The sequence below is a fragment of the Camelus dromedarius genome, chromosome 4, assembly GCF_036321535.1.
Source record: "Camelus dromedarius isolate mCamDro1 chromosome 4, mCamDro1.pat, whole genome shotgun sequence".
Classification (NCBI taxonomy): Eukaryota; Metazoa; Chordata; class Mammalia; order Artiodactyla; family Camelidae; genus Camelus; species Camelus dromedarius.
In genome coordinates this window covers 372,334-389,831 of record NC_087439.1, presented here as the reverse complement: position 1 = coordinate 389,831, position 17,498 = coordinate 372,334, and the positions used below count along the sequence as shown (strand labels likewise).

Sequence of the window (17,498 nt, the reverse complement as noted above, 5' to 3'; positions counted from 1 at the left end):
AATACAGAATATAGAGGTTTTAATTGTGTCATTACTCATCCTTATTTGTATGTTCACAAGACAAACTGATTTGAAAGTCTCTCTCCCCTCCCCCTACTCACTACTGGCTCTCACCTGAGCTCCCAAACCACACATATAACAGCCTTTCACTTTACCCACAGCTGAACTCATCAGTTATCCCCCAGAACTCCCTCTACAGCTTTCCCTCCTCAGAGCACAGCAGGGCCATCACTTACCTCATTAATCCACCCAGAAACCTGTTCCTTCCTCCATCCTACCTTCACAGACAGCATTCATCCTTTCCTTTTTACCATCTAAACATGCCTTCAATCTGTTCGCTTTTACCCACTGACCATCCCACCGGTCAAGTGGAAGCCACCAACACTGCCCACCTGGACTCACGAGTCTCCCAAGTGGCCCCAAAGCCACTCTCCCCTAATTGAGACAAATGGGATTGTGTCACTCCCACGCTTTTAGGAGTGATTTCAAACCCACTGTTCTTAGAAGAAAGTCAAGTTCTTCACCTGATGAAGGTCTTGGCCATCAAATTGTCAGCTCAGGGAGGGGAGGACACGCCCTCTCCCCTAGGACCCTCCCTCTGGCAGAGCATCAGCTTGGGAGGACCTGCTGAGCTACACCAGCCTGTATTCTAACCCTGGTCTTGAGTTCTTAGCAAACTGCTTCACTTATCCATACAAATCCAAGGTAGATTAGAAAGATATTAGATGTTGAGCTAGACTATTGATTTGGGGATTTTGCACTAGCAACCTGCAAGTACATGTTCTAATGATTCTGTCTTCTTAAAACCAAACCCAGATTTAAGTAGTATTTGTGGAATGTCTTCGGAGTATAAGGGACTGTACTTTTACAGACTTTATGTTTTATACCATGAACAACCCGGACAGGGTCACAAATGGAACCGCCTCAGAAGTGACAGAAGACAGGTGAGAGGCACAAAGCAACAGGTCACAAAGATGGTAAGAGCAAATTTGTTTCTCCAACCCCCCAAAAAATTTTTGAAAGAACCGAAAACTCTGAATTTTGTAAGTAAAATACTATCATATAAAGAAATAAAATAATCCTCTTCATCAGGGTTTCAAGATCTGACTCCAGAATTTTTAGCATGCCTTATTGAATCCAAGCACAGAAAAATCAGATGGACTAGTGGTGAGTAAGTTCCAGGAAAACTGCAGTAATTCCTCCACTTGTAAAAGCACATAAACTCACCTGTCGAAGATGAATGTAAACTGCATTCTGGAGAAATTCGGTAGCTCCCAGGCTCCGCTTCTGGATGGCAAGGACATGGACAGCTTCGAAGCATGCTTCTAACTCAGTCACCAGCATTCTTACACTGCAGGGGGAAACGGAGGCCCTCAGTCAAGAGCAGAGGTGTTCCTGTCGTGTCTCGCAGGCCGTGCCTCGGGGACTCAGTGCCCTGTAGCAGCCCGGCCCCAGGCGAGGACCAGCAGCATGGCCCACCCAAGCAGGAGGTACACTGTGCTTGAGAAAGCCCATCCCCGATGGGGGCAAGAGTGGCTGGTGGGTTTGAGTGAACATATAAATGCCCATAGCAATATGCCTGCATTCATTCAAGTGATACAAGCAACAGTAGCAGGCTATTTAACAAAATTTCAACTGTCAGTGGAAATTTACCATTCCTTTCCACTTGTCCCCTGCACTCTGAGACAGGCTTAGGCTCTCTCACACCGGCAGCTCTGATGCAATAGTTGTGAAGTCGTTTTACTTTGCTGCAAGTGTCCTCGCTCCCCGTGTGGCTGTGACTGTCGTCTCTTAACACAGTCAGATGTCTTCCTGAATCTCTCCCTGCGTTCCTTGCTCCTGCTCCTCAGATCCTAAGATAAAGGGCAAGTGAACACACATGACCAGAAAAGGCACCGTGGACTTGAACGAAGTCCTCAGTGATCCCCCAGGTGAGTGCTGCCCACCCCTTACTTCTATTCTCAAGGTTCTGCCCAGGGTGACATCCAGACAGGAAAGCGTCCTGGGCCAATTTAAAGCTGTGTGACTTGGGCCCTGAGACAGGTGCAGGAGCTGGTTCCAGAGCCGTGCCCCTCCCCACCTCTGCTCCCCTCTCTCCCAAGGACCCACTGCCAAGCCCCCAGGTTCCCTGATATTCTGTCCTTCTCTTCTAATCTAATCCAAGCCCTTTTCCTCTTCCTTTATTCCCTACTTATCACCAGCTGAAGTGGTTTTTCAGTCACATTATCTGAAAAAATTTCCGGCAGCTGAAAAAGGTCTCCAGAGGTCAATGCCCATATGCTGGTTCCTGAAGAGAGCCCCTGGTTATGGGGTCCCTCACCAACACCCACGGGGCATCAGACATGTTGCAGAGTCGACCACCCCCAACAAGAGTTTGCTGTGACCCCAATGCCCGCACAGCATCCCTGCTCTCATAAATGTATTTGGCCCACTTATCCGTTACTAAGAAGCATAAGTAAAAGAATTGCTCATGTTTCTTACTAAAATTATTTATGTGGTGGAAAAAGAAATTGTAATAGAAAAGAATAAATTTGACTGCATTATTAGATCTGTTCCTTTGGCTTTAAACCTTTGCTGTTTTCTAGGCTCAGACTTGGTAGCTCTGTACCTTTTGTAAAAGAAAGTTGCCTTTAGCCTGAAATATCCAGGAGAGCCTATTCTCCGGGCTCTGATCTTTCACGATGTTAACTCTTCTGCACTTATGTTGAGATGGCAAGTTGCAAAATAGAAAATCAACTTTGGTTTTTTTTGGAGGATTTAGAGGGGCACCATGATTTGACCCACGTGGACAGCTGCAAGAACAAAGAATTCCAAGGAGAAACAATTCATACCGCAAGAAGTTTGCAACAACCAACCACATCCCCGCCCCTTTTTAGTATAAAAGTGGACTGATTTCTGACTTGGGGGAGACGGTTCTCCAGCATGTCATTCAGCCATCTTCTGGGTCTGCCAGCTTTTCAAATAAAGTCATTATTCCTTGCTCCAACACCTCAATCTCCCGATTTATTGGCCTGTCATACAGCAAGCAGTACGAGTTTCGACTTGGTAACAAGATGACTGCATTGGAGGTAGTATGTCTCCACTCTTTCCTCATTTCCAATATGTAACATGCACATCATTTATGATCTAGTTCAAATAATTCATCAAAAACAACCACAAAAAGAAACTACACTCACCTAGCTATCAACACTGAAGTCACAACCTATCAATTTTATATGCTGTTTAACAACACAACTAAAAAACGTAACATAGGGAATTGATTCCACAGAAATAAAATTATTTCTACTCCTTCAAAACCTTTTTTTCTTTTCTATTTTATTTTGTTTTGCATATTGAAAAGAAAATAAAAGACAAATCATTTTATTTCACGTATTTTGTTATAGCTACATAATTTAAATACTACAAAGATATTTAAATTGCAATAAAAAATTGTTCATATATTGTACAAAGATATATATACAATCAATGTGGATAAGGAAAGGAATGGACATTTACTAAAAATCCACTGCACATCCAGTTTTTTACAAGCATATCCTGGAATATAAGCTCTATGATCCAGGGGTCCCCCACCTGCATTCTCACTGCTGAGTCCCTTAGTAATCTTCTACCAAGGCACCAGCATAGAACCACGCGATCAGTATTTTAGGTATAAATGAGGAAATTAGCTCATTCAATTCTAAAACAAAAACCCTAAAATAAATACTGAACTTATTTACAGATAAAGAAAATTGGACACAAACAAGTACAGTTTCTTCCCCAAGTTCACCAAGCTAATAACTGTTAAAGGCAAGATTTGAACTCATCTGTCTGATTCTAAAAACTAAGGTGGAAATCCCTTTCGACTGGGGAGGGTCCAGCAGCACAGCCTATCACCCTATCTTTGTTCAGATCTAGCCTTAGACAGCCTGAGACAGCACCCCATTCCTATGGAACTTGAGGGCAAATGATAACAATAAGGATTTTATATCCAGTAGTTTCTTAGGTATCATTTATATAAACTGTCAGCAGGACAGCAGAAAAACTCTGGGAAATATGAGTGGGTCCAGGGCTTTTTGCTGATTAGAAACTCAGTCTTTCAGGACAGAGTGACCTTCCCATGAGAGGCCACACGGACGTAAACTAAAGACAGCTGAGCAATGAAAACTAGCAAGACCCTGGAACTCAAGCAAGAAGGATCCCTGCCATCTCCCGCCCTGTTGCCTATTCATCCACGTGGACACGAAGACAGAAGACCCGGGTTCTTGTCCAAGTTACACCATCATGGATTCTCACCCATAAACAGTTATGACTCTATGCTGTCCTAAGTCCTTTCCAACTCAAATATTTTGACACCAATATCTCAGCAGAATGTCTATGTCTCCACATCCTCTCTTCTATAAGAATAGTTCTATGGCCACAAAGCAGAAATCCAATTAAAAACACCATGCACTAAGCAAGGTGAAATTCTGCATAAGAGACTTTGCTCTCACGCTCAGTGAATGAAAACTCAGAAAAATTGGTCCTTCTCCCTCAGCAAGTGTTAGGTTGGCTTATTGTGTGTGTGGGTGGGTGTGCGTGTGTGTGTGTAAATCAAATACAATGACGTCTGTGATCTGTACAGATTTTTTTTAAGTTACTGTCATTTCATGAGGATGAGACACCCTTTAAAGTAATTTGAATCTAGTGTTCTGAGAGAGTCTCAGGATCTTTTGGTGGAGGAGGGGAAAGGAAAGGAGGAAAGAAGTAAATGAAGCAAAGGAGTAAGAATACTGCAAGGGAAAGGCAAGACATTAATTTTGTTCCTACTTGCATCACAAACAAATTACGGACTGGCTTTGCCCCGATGTCCTGTCGAGCACTGAGTTGCAGATGAAGAGGTGACAGCCCATTTCTCACTGAGCTTGTGACTGTACGTGGCATCTTATAGAAACAAATCATTTATCCTGATCAAACACTCTAGCAGCAGGCCGTAATTCTCCTATTTTGAGAGACAAGAAAATAGGAGTTCAAAGAGGGCAGATAACTTGACAAAAGTCAGAGGACCAGTAAACAAGAGAGGATGAATTCAAACTCAGATCTGAATGCAGAGTCTGATCTTCCCACTCCCAGGACTGGAAAATCCTTAACACACAGACTCCCCAGCTCCCCTGCAGTGTTCCTGGCACCAAGCATTTCCCATGGTGATGGACTCCAGTTCTCACAGACACAGTGCTCTGTGCAGCCAACGACCTTGATCAGACCTTGATCATCTACCTGCCACGCCCAACAGGCTTCACCATACAGGTAGGAAAGCTGGCTTTCAAGTGCATACAAAGCCACCCCTGGTCTAACGTGGGCTCTTCTGGGGCTTCTCCAGCGTAAATGCAGCCATAAAAGTGCTCAGAGTTTGTACATGAGCCACACTACCTATCTCCATCTGTCTCCACACCTATACTTCTTAGCTATGACCATTTTGATAATATTGGAAACAAATATTTAAAAACACAAAAGAAAGGATCCTCGAACAATTACTTAATACTTACAATTTTAAATGATTTCTTACAAAGTGAGTATTTACAAACCGAATCTGCCTTCCTAGGTGTCAGTTTAAACAGTTAAAAAATATAATAGCAAAAAATTCTCACTTACAAAATTAAGAAAAACATCAACAATAATCTGGAATAAACTCAAAATTAATGCCCATGTTGTACATGGAGAAAACTACAGGACTGTACTGAGGGGTAAATAAGAGGTGTGAATGTAGAGACATCAACATATTGCATGGAGGAAAACAGTTTTGTAAATACGGAAGTTCTCCTAAAAATAATTCAAAACTTAATAAAAATTCCATGAATACTCTTATCTGACTTTTTTTTAACTTGAACAAAATATTTTAGAATTCTTTAGGAATAATAAAGTCATAATAATAGCCAAGAAAGTTTGGGATGGAAGAAAAGAACAAAAAAATATCGCACTGTCAGATAATAATTAATTTTTACAATATGTAAGATATGGCGCAGGAGTAAGGAAGTATGATTGACAGAAATATAGCATGAGCTCAAAAAGAGACTCTAGTTTACATAAGTATTTTGTGCATGTGGGATTTCAAATCAAAGAGCAAATTGTGAATTCAATAATTGTCCTGGGACAATCAGAGAATCACCTGGAAAGAACAAATTCTATTCCTGTCATAATGACCACAAAAAAAATTACAGATAGTTGTTTAAATATTAAAATACTAATAACAGCAAATACAACTCTTTGCTCACATTAATTCAACTTCTCCTCACTATAACAAGTACTATTATCATCTCCATCTTAGACATTAAATAAACCTACATAAGAGATTTATACCATTATAAGAAAGTATTTCTAAGAATAATAACAAAGATAAAACCCAAAAGGAAGACATTTACTATCTTAAGAATATTTTGAGCCACAACAAAAATAAACCTACTGAACAAAATGAAACGAAAGAAATGACAAGGAAAAACTCTGTGATAGATGTTGATGAAGACAAGGGATTAATGTTCATAACATACAAAGAGCTGTCACAAAGCAAAAAGAAGCTTCCTCACTTAAATTTGTGCAAAGGACAAAATGGATCATTCACTTTTCAAAAGTCAGATGGCTAATCAGTGAAAAATGCTCAATACATCACTGGTCATCAAATGCAAACTAAAACAATGAAAAAGCACTTTTGCTCATCTTATTGGTAAATATTTTTAAAAGATATTGTAGCTAGTGTCCATCTGTGGGAGAAAAAACTGTGAGCGACCTTTTTGGAGGATGACATGTCAATGGATATGTAAACTCTGAAAAACGTGTGTACACACTGATTCAACCCCACTTCTAGGAATCGTTTCGTTTAGAAAAAAAAATCAGTTCAAATAGATGTAGTGTTTACACTGGTGGGAAGAAAAGCTGAAGTGAAATCATATCCAGCAATAGAGAATTGGTTACGTAAGTAATTCTACATTTTTCATTCCACACTGGAGAAGGAATTTCTAGTCACTTGAAAGTAGCCTGTGATGAACGTAAATGTCACATCCAGGGACTAAATTCCCAGAAGACTTAACTAAAGGCATGCTCATACAAGATCACAGGAATGTCTGTTAAAGAAAGATGCCAGTCAAACATCCTTTCTGACAGTGGAAAATGGAGAAAACTTAAGTGTCCACCATCAAGACAATGATGCGGTAAATCACTGCGAGTTGTGGGCACTTAGGGGGCCGGCGTTTCCCCGTGGCCCAGGGCCTTGTACACAGCACTCTCCCACCAAAGGTGTCCTTGCACAAGAGACCACACCTGCACATCAGGAGACCCCTCCAGTCTATCTGAAAGGACCGGGTGAGTCTGGAGTGGGAGGACGTCTATGATATACCCCTGAGTGAATAAAGCGAGCTGCAGAAACATATAGTATGGCCTTATTTTTCAAAAAAGCATATATACACACATATACATAGATTTCTCATATGTATGTACGTATGTATGTATGGGTATATATATATGTCATAGGCATAAAGGTCATGAAATATATACACCACATTGGCAACAGCTTTTACACTCAGGAAATAAGGGGAAGGGAGGTAGGGCTCTTTTGGTACCACCACAGTTCTCTTTTCAGTATTTCAGTTAAGTACACTTGGAATTTAAAAGTTTATTTAAGTCCGAAGTAAAATGGACGATGCCTCCACAAGACATAATGCTATACTGGTCATTAAAAATCATGCCAAGGGAGATAGAATATTGTAGAAAAACATGTAATAAGCCGAATGGAAAATGGAGGTCTCCACACAGTAAACAGGCACAGAGTGCTCACTGGTTTTTATAACAGAGCTGATACACACTGATGAAAAGAACAGAAAGTAGATGTTAAAGTGTTCATTATAATTTCTGAGTAGTGGGACCTGGATAGCCTCTTTTGTCCCTTTTTTCAGACTTATTATATTAAATATACATTATTTTTCATCTGAAAAAAGCATTTTTAGATGTGTAGTAACACACATTGGAGAATAATACACGAGTACTTACAGAAACAAATAACTAGGAGACACCGCAGCAGCGCCACACAATGTAGAACGGGCGATCCTGATTAACACCGCGCATTTACATAAGGACCCACAAAGTGAGAGCACCTGCTGTAACAGGGCGCGGCCCCCTTCTATTTGTCACTTGTGTCTTCAGGGCTGAGGTAGTTCTGAGCATGGCCAGTGTCAGTGTTGGTGTCTGGATGGATGCCACTGGATGTGAGGGCACCTGCAAGCCGAGAGGAATAACAGAAATCATCCTCTGCCTTATCTGCCTTGTTTCTGTGTTACTTTAAAAGAGAGGCATAAATAAGATAAACTGTTTATCTTCCCTACTGAAATTTCTGTAATGAAACCGTTTTCAAAGTGTTCACAACTTATATTCTGCCTATACCAGACTTTTCATCAAAGCTTCATATTTATTAAATGTTAATTAACTCAGTTAATTAACTCCCTGTTGAAACCTTCTAGTATAGAACATGAAATGCACTATGTGAAAGGACCACGCCTGCAGTGACTAGCTTGGCTGTCTTGACGGCAGTGCAGTCAGCCCCCAACATCCCGTGGCTCTGAGCTCCTGATGCTGCTAAGAGAGCACGCTGCCGCCTCAGATGGAGAGAAAGTGTGAAAGCATTTCCTGAAATCTACAGCACTGACAAAACATAACTGACAAATCCCAGGCTCCTTTGAAGCTGTCATTTTCGGTTTCTGGCCAACCCCCGTCAATGAGCAGAACCACCCCATTCCCGAGCAATGGCACTCACTTGGTAAGAAGTTCTGGAGAAATTTCCAGGTATAGAATATAACCAACTATACGTAGAACTCTGACAAAAGAAACAATGCAATACCCTGATTTTGGAAGACACTCAAAATATTCTCCTTAGCCTTTGTAGCTGGAAAGGTTGGGCTTCTCCTGAGCCACTTATTTATTTCACAGCCAGTGAGCATCTCCCACAAACCCTGTTACCCTGTGTCTGCTGGGAGCATCAGGTACACTCATGCTGTCGATCTTATAAGTCACAGGGCACAGGTGTGTGTCTCATGGCTGCAACCATCATACAGGCTCGCCTCCTAGCCTCACAGTTTGAACTTGGCCCAATTTTCTAACCTGTTTATTTGGTATCTGTTCTTCTGTAAGCTGCCTGAAATGCTTTTTGGAACAAGTCAGAAGAATGAGTGGGTAGATAAATGGACAGATGAACAGGTGAGAGATGGGCAGACCGAAAGAGAGACTCCAGGAAAAGGGGAACAAATAAAATTTCCTGTGCAAAACCCTCTTCTAGTCAGGGAAGAAAACCACCACGGAGAAGAGTGAAGAGGCAGGTAGCTTAGGACTGTTTCCTGGATTCCATGAAAAGTCACACCAAGTGATGAGAGGGTAGAACTATAAATAATAAAAGAAATAAAGCACACATGCTTGAAAAATATATCTACAATATGTACTTTCTAAAGAATAGATTCAAATCAGCAGGGCCCAATACCACAATCCTTTGGTATTTACAGAAATGAGAATCCCATCTCCAAACCACAAGGCATCCCTTCGGAGCACTGAGAGTCTACACGGGGCGGTCATAAAGCCATCACTGCAAAATCTATGCTATCCTGCACTTACGAGGAACGAGCAGTTGTGCACGCGTGACAGTTACACCCCACAGCACCTCTACGGGGGAGGGAAGTCTAGCGAGCCCCATTTCTGCAGGACAGAAAACCAGTCCTGGAGAGCCTAAGCCAACCTACCAGTTCTCCATCTCACAGGACTGGTCACTCCAGAGCAGGACTCTATCTCAGACCCATGTTTGTAACCACAGTACTACCATGCTTTATGTGCTTTTTGTGTGTATAATACATTTGTTTCTGGCATGAAAGGATATTTAATAAATTTTCGGTTGTCTTGTCTATCTCATTAGCTCACAATCAATCTTTATACTGTTGAATTGTACTCTTTTCCTCTGGAGAACGCAACGGAAAGAGCAGGGGTCAGAATGAGGTGGAGCTCCATTCTTTATCTGGTATCTCATCTCATCCAAGTCCCCAACCAGGGAGAAGGAGACAATGTTCTCTTCATCTTTTAAAGAGAGGGGTCCACTGATGATGACTTACTCAACCCAAAAACCAAGGCTGGGGGAAGGGCACATGTAGCAACCAGAGCAGTATCAGATGTAGGAAAGTGAAAAGAGCTCACGGGAGGGCTCAGGGGATCAGCCTGATTTAATTTCAATCGATAAAAAATACCACACTGTAAAAATACTAGCATGCAATGGATTTGCTCTTTCTTGACATCTAGCAAGTTTCCACAGCCCACATGTAACATTATCGTGAACTAGTGAAAGGAAGAGTCTACAGACAGGGAAAATCAATGTCACAGGCAGGTTGAAAACCAGGCTGGAGTTTAGGAAGAGAAAGGGCATAGTTAAGAATTGGGGAAAGGCTGGAGGAAAAAATCATCACAAGGACTCTCAAGCATCATCCTTCAATCATATAATCATTCATTCAAGAGAGAGTTACTGAGGTCCTATTTTGTGCAAGATTGTACAAAAGGCAAAGCAAGAGCGCAGGGACCATGTTGGCAGCAAGAGGCGGGGCTAAAATACACTTCTGATCCCGGTACCTTGCACACTCGTCCTCAGTATAAAGGCAAAGAAAAAAAGTAAAATAATATTCTGTAAACTCAAAGCATTGCTGAAAAAAAATTAAAGAAGTCCTAAATACCTGGACAGACACGCCACGTACATTCCTGGATCAGAAGACAGTGCTCTTGGAATGGCAGTGCTCCCCAGAGTGATCCGTATATTCTACGTGGTCTCGATCACAATCCCAGTGGGCTCCTCTGCAAAAACTGATTAGCTGCTGTTATAATTCATATGGGAATTCGAGGGTCTCAGTAACCAAAACGATCTTGAAAAAGAAGAACAACATGAGAGGACTTGTAATTCTCAATTTGAAACTGTACAACTGTATCTCTAGGTGAGATTAGAGGCCATTTTTAAGTTATTACTGTGTTTATCCTTATTTTCTAAATTCTCTAGAATGAATGTAATTGTTATAATAAGGAAAATAAAAAGTAAGGTATCTTTTAAAACATGCACACCGATTCATTCATTGGAAAAAATGTATTTTAAATATAAAGAGGTAAACAAATATCTAGTGAAAAAGGACTACTTAAAAACAAGAGTGCATTTACATTTTTAAGAAATTGAAAACTGAAAAGTACAAACACATCAAGTTTCTAGGGAGACAAATACAACATATTAACACTTATTTTCAAAAATTCTAATTGAACAATGAAAATTCAAGAAAGGGAAAATCGCGATTGACAGCCAAATGCAAACACATGGAGAGCAAAGGCCTAGAAATCACAGTTCCTTTAACTCTGCTACTACCTCAGTAGGGGAGGAAATTCCTCACTGAGGAGACAGTGGAATCCCATGCATAAGACAGGATACACAGTACAAACTGCGCTAGAATCGGGGGTGATTTTCTTAGAAGAATTCTAAAGTTAGAACATTGCTGAAAAACTATAAATACACTGACAGACAGATTAAAACACACAGTCATATATATTATATAGAAACATATGAAGTCTGCTCCCATGTTACATAGAAATACAAACATATTTGTTCATTTATGGGCACTGATTACTTTTTCCCAGGTAGAATATTTCAACTAAAACAAATAATCAATAATACACCCCTCTTGTCAAATCTAGTTGATATGTTACTCTGCTATGTAATCATAATGTGCGTAAGATAGACCTAAAATAAGTGAAAAAGATCTTTGTATGGTTTCTTGAACTCTTCTCAACATTCCAAACTTAATTTTAAAATAGATCTGAGCAGTATTTCTATATTATCTTTTCCCTTGTGAAATGACCAATACAGTCTGTTGTCAAAATTCTGTCCTTACAATGATTCACGAGCACCGTATCCTCACAAAACTGCTGGACAGCAAGTCACTATCCAGACACTGTGACCAAACAAATGAAACACAAGGAAGACAGTGACCCTATTCTGGAGGGCTTACCGACTGTGTCAACACCGGGGTTTTTATTTGATTGGTTTGATTGGGTAGCAAAATAAAATCAATCAATTATTTTCTTCTCTGAGCATTCTGTAAGTCATGACTCTTTTCACTGTCATGAGCAGGAAAGACTTAAGCATGACTTGATTAGGTCAAATAGCAACAATGATCACCGGAGAGTGAGTAATAAAGAAGTTAACTGATAGCAATGCTTCTGCCTACATGAGACCTAAAATAAACCTACACTGATATCCGAAAGGAAAATGAGGAGATGAGGTTCCCAATGAGAAAACAAACAAACAAGAAACCAAAAAAGGAAAGACTTTTTCATTAACGATTCCAGGCAGTAGTGGAGCATGGTGTTGAGGAGCATAGATGCTGGGGACAATCATGAGGCTCTGAACTCCCACAGCACTGGGTAGCTTTGACACTCATAAGTCAGTTAAATTTTCTGCATCTCAGCCTCCTATCCATAGACTGGGGACAACAACAGCACCCGTCTTCTAGGACGGTCCTAAGAATTAAGATATTTTATATGTAAATTTTAAATCAAATACCTCAGATTTTAAATATTGCCCCAAAAGAACAAGGAAAAAAGAAAACAGAGATAAATTTGAGTTCATCAAATTTAAAACTTCGCTTCAAAGGACACCATCCAGAAAGTGAAAAAACAACACTCAGGAGAAAATATTTTCAAATAATTTATCTGATTAGGAATTTGTATCTCCAAATAAAACAGAGCTCCTACAACTCAACAAAAAAGACAACTAAATTAAAAAATGAATAAAGGATCCGAAACGGTATTTTTAAAGGAAAATATACAAATGGCCAATAAGCACAATGAAACGATGTTCAAAATCATTAGCTGTAAGAGAAATCATGTCAAAACCACTAGGAGAAACCGCTTCACACTCACTACAAGGTTATATTTAAAAAAAGAATAACAAGAACTAATGAAGACACACAGGAATCAGAGATAGCAGCCCTTGCTGGTGAGATGTAACACAGCGTGTCTACTTTGGAAAACAGCCTGGCAGGACCTCAGAGAGTTGAACAGTTGGTTTCTGAATGACCCAGCAATTCTGCTCTGTGGGCACACACGTAAGAGAACTGAAAACAAATGTCCACATAAAAACTCCTACAGGAATGATCAAGGTGCCATTATTCATCTCAGCCAAAAAGAAGAAACAACCAAAATGCCTATCACCTGATGAATGGGTAAACAGAGGGGCCCAGCCATACAGTGGAATATTATTCAGCAATAGCAAAGCATGGAGTAATGACCCAGGCAAAAACGTGGACAAACATTGAAAACGTTACTCAGTGTGAAAGAAGTCAGTCATAATAGACGGTTCCATTTACATGAATTGACTCGATTTAAATGAAATGTCCAGCACAGGCAAATCTACAGAGAGAGAAGAGTGGCTCCCTGGGACTGGGGGTGGATGGGGAAGATGAGAATGAGTGCTTATACATACAGGGTTTCCTGTTAGGAGGATGAAAATATTCTAAGATTGACTGGGATGCACATTTCTTGGCATAGAGTAAAAACCAGTGTAAATTTTAATGGGTGAATTTTATTAAAACTGTTAAGAACAAAAGCACCTCGGGCCAGTACCTTCCCATAGTAGATGCAAATTGCTAACTTTTATTACAGGAAGAAGAAACTGCCCTCAGCATGAAAGCAGGAGATCAGCAAATGTGAGTTAACCGAAATTGGACAAGAGCAGTTCACTTGAAACAGTTGCTGAGTGTATACGAAATATTCAGAATGAAGAAAATCAGTTTGACATCAAGATGAAGCATTCTGCTTCAAATGCAGATCAAGGATTCGGCAAGCCCACCTGCTAGAAATAACCAGAGAAGAAACCTGGTTCTTAAAACAAGCACCACATCCAACAAGGAAATGGTGGTGAGGAAAGCAGTCAGCCAAAAAACTGGAACAGTTTGCTACAAATAATTTCTCCACTGAAATTTCAAAAATAAAATGAAAGTGATGCAATGCTGCACTGCTCTCACGTGAATGGGCTTCCTGCGGTGCTCGACAGTTCTGTAACCCCGAATGAGAGACTCAGGAGAATCAGCATGGCTCCTGGGAGTCCCCAGGTGACTGCCCACCAGCACGCTGACCACCATCACATCTGCCAGGGTTGAATTGCAGAGAAGAGACCAACTTCTAAAAGGCACAGGAAATGTTGGCAAGGGAAAAAATGGCTGCAGTCAGTCCTGGGACAGAGGCCCTGACAGCAGAGGCCAGAAGGCTGCAGGTGAATTGGAGTGTCCCTGGGGAAGGAAGGGACCAAAAGGAAGCAGATCTCAATTCTCTTCTCTCTCTCCCTTGGGTAGGAGAGATAAAGCCTGCATCATTCTCACCTGGAACTGTGGGTTATGGCTGGCAGAAGTCGTACCGACACGGAATGATTATTCAAGACACTTTGGGAAAAGTCCAGAAAAAGAGAAGGTGTAGGGAGCCAACTCCACGAGCCTCTCAAATGCTCCTATATTTACTGTGTATAACGAAAGGAAAAAGTCATTAATAGTTGTGTGATAGTAAGTAGGAACTTGAGGAAAAACGGGAGGAGACAGAGATTGTAGAATCCACAATGAGTACAAAGGCTTAGTGTATCTTTAGGGAAGTCATGGGGTGAGGGGAATAAGATACATTCTTTAGATATGTGAATTACAAAGCAGACCACGAGACCAGCCAGGTCCTTGTTTTGGGGATAATAGACTATCTAAAAGCACACAAGCCCAGCTTTTATAGCTGAGGGCCTGGGTCCTTGCTTTGAAATGAGCAGAGTGCTATCTAAAGCATCAACTATGCAAGCAAAGCATTTTCTCTGCTTTTTAAGGCAAGGAGACAAGTGTGAGGATGCACATGCTCCTGCTTGCAAAGCAGTTACTAAGCACACATTTTTCTTCTGAACATTGACAGGCGGCTGGGGTCTGTTACAAATTGTTAACCTAATCTTGGGCTCCCACATGTAACCATTATGGAACCATTATGGAGGACACCCTAGGATAACAAATCCTAGCTCTGGGTCTTTTCCTGTCAGCTTCAGACACTCTAGCAGGATCTAGACACATCCCTGAATAACGATCCCACAGAACCACTCAGACTCTTAACTCCTGGCGCTTGAAACTTAATTTTAGATCTACACAACTTAACAAAGAAAAGTTTCAGAAATAGAAGATATTACATTCTTTTATATCTCATCCTATGAACTAATTTTTCTGATTGCTCTAAGCTGCTTCTAATTGGCAAAGTACCTAATTCTGCAGGTGAATTCAGTACTTTCCATTGGGCATAACTTGCCAGTTTGGGCTCGCTGAATTCTTTTGGTCAAATACTGATACACTTAATTGATTTCATTGTTCATCAGTTTCAGCCGGGAGGAGAGGGAGTGTCACTCTGTTCCTCAGCCCACCCTCAACTCTTTTCTCATCAGCAACTCAGGCCTCCTGAAATTAAAAGAAAGAATTTGTTTCCCTTCTACGCTTTCCACAAACCCAACAGGAAACATCAGCCTGGAGAAAGAATTCAACAAAAATGTTAAAACAAAAATCTATAAAACCTGAAGCAACTCCATCTCCGAATCATGATACACAATGACATGAAAGTAAGTGTGTCAAGCACAAAACATGCGTGAGCCTGACCACCTGATTTCTATTCTTCAAAGGAAGGAAGGTTTTCATATTTTTTATTATCACTCTTTCTCATTGCTTCTGATTAAGCCAAAAATTAGTTTATGAAATAATTAAGCACTGCAATAACAGATTTTTGTTGTATCAATTATAGAAGGCATTCAGAGGGGATAGGAAAACCCACCTTTGTAAAAAATGTAAAATTTATTCCCCTGTTAAGAACACGTATACAAAATGCAACAGAGAATTCAAATTCTTGCGGAGAGGAGCAAAAGCCACAGAAACAAACAAAGTCATTACTATGAGTCAATTCAAAATTCACTAGACAAGCATGCTCAAAGCATTCAAAGAATGTTAAAGGCACACTGCAAACCATTCACTTAATGATCTGCAGGCTAGAGGAAGCATTTCCCTCTTTAACAGACAACAGAAATCAAAAGGGTGCCCCTCCAAACAAAGACGAAAGATCAATCAGGTTTTTAACAGTTCTGATAAATCAGCATGTTCTAAAGAACAAAATTCAGAAATTTTAAACATTCATTCAAACCACAATGAAACAAGCACTTAAAAAAAAAAGAAAAAAACCCCAAAGAAACTAAGCACATTGATCATGCACTTGGATCAATGAGAACGTCTTTTACCCTTCGAAGAAAGAACAGGCTATAGCCTTTTACTTGAAAATTAACACTACTATAAAGATAACTCCTAAAACGGATTTCATCATTCATGTTGCCTTGAAAACTCTGAGGCAGTTGTATCTTATCAGAAAAGCAATTCTGAGTCATAGTATGTTACAATTCAGCGCCAGTTTGCTTTAGAATAAAAGAAAAAAGAAAGCTACTGTTCCTCAAATCCTGCACAAAGTGTGAAGGGACACCCTGCCTCTTTCCCCTCCTGTTTTCAAACCTGATGCTCCCCAACCCTTTTGAAACAAGTGTGAGAACATCATATTCCCACCAATATATCAAATGACTAAAGAATTTCAATTTACTTGTGTAAATATATGCCTACATCTTGAACTGGAGGAGGAAGGTATCAGAGGGCTACATGGAACTTATTTCTACCTTCGTGAAATCACACACAAACACGTTCACACAGACACAAACACATACACACTGAATTACTGAGCACTTCACAAACTTAGGAATTCCAACTTCTAGAAGATAAATTTGCAGTTACTTTAAAATACAAAACTGTCAAGTTTGAAAGACTTGATCATCTGCTAACTCATCCAAATATCAATGAGACCCAATTTGCCTTCTCTGTAGAATGTAATTTCCCATGATGTCAAAGCAGATCCTAAGAAGTGCTGTATCCAAGACTCGTGTTTATCACTAGCTATGATCGTTTTTAAACAAGTAAACAGATTGAGAAAGGTAAGTCCCAACATTTATTCTTATTGAAATAGCATATGTATTCAATTGTCTATACAGAAAATAGGTCCCATGATGGTGTTTAAGAGCTATTTTGTGTATTGCAATATTTATTTTTAAGTGCAGACAAGGAGGGTGGGTATTACTCAGTTGTAGAGCACCTGCTTAGCATGCACAATGTGCTGGCTTCAATCCCCAGTAATTCCCCCCCCAAAAAAAGTGCTTATTTAAAAATAAGAAAAAAGTTATAAAAAAATGCAGACTAAAAACCACTGCAATGTAGAAGCCAGAACTATAATAAAAAACATGTGTTTCTATCAAATACTGACTATATGTCAAACACAGGGACAACCACAAATCACCCCTGACAACCATCACGTGTGGTTCTCAGCAACCCTTCTAAGTAGACACGGATGAGAAGCCCAGCACTGCGGATGAGGAGACGGAGCTCGGAGGACCCGGGGACGCTGACCGT

The 17,498-nt window shown here is 40.4% G+C and overlaps 1 long non-coding RNA gene across 5 annotated transcripts in view; it reads right to left on the bottom strand.

Moving 5' to 3' along the window:
- Positions 1-1,255: 1,255 nt before the first annotated feature.
- Positions 1,256-17,498, bottom strand: part of LOC135321114 (uncharacterized) — a 31,627-nt gene continuing 15,384 nt past the window's right edge. For 2 of the 5 annotated variants that reach the window (XR_010380516.1, XR_010380518.1), the window contains exons 2-4: positions 10,698-10,883; positions 7,993-8,217; positions 4,534-4,957 (exon numbers count right to left, since the gene is read on the bottom strand). This is a non-coding gene — a long non-coding RNA (uncharacterized LOC135321114). Of the gene's footprint in view, positions 1,352-1,653; positions 1,854-2,757; positions 2,793-4,533; positions 4,958-7,992; positions 8,218-10,697; positions 10,884-14,378; positions 14,436-17,498 lie in introns of those variants that run through there. The other 3 variants (XR_010380519.1, XR_010380517.1, XR_010380520.1) reach the window with 3 other exon arrangements.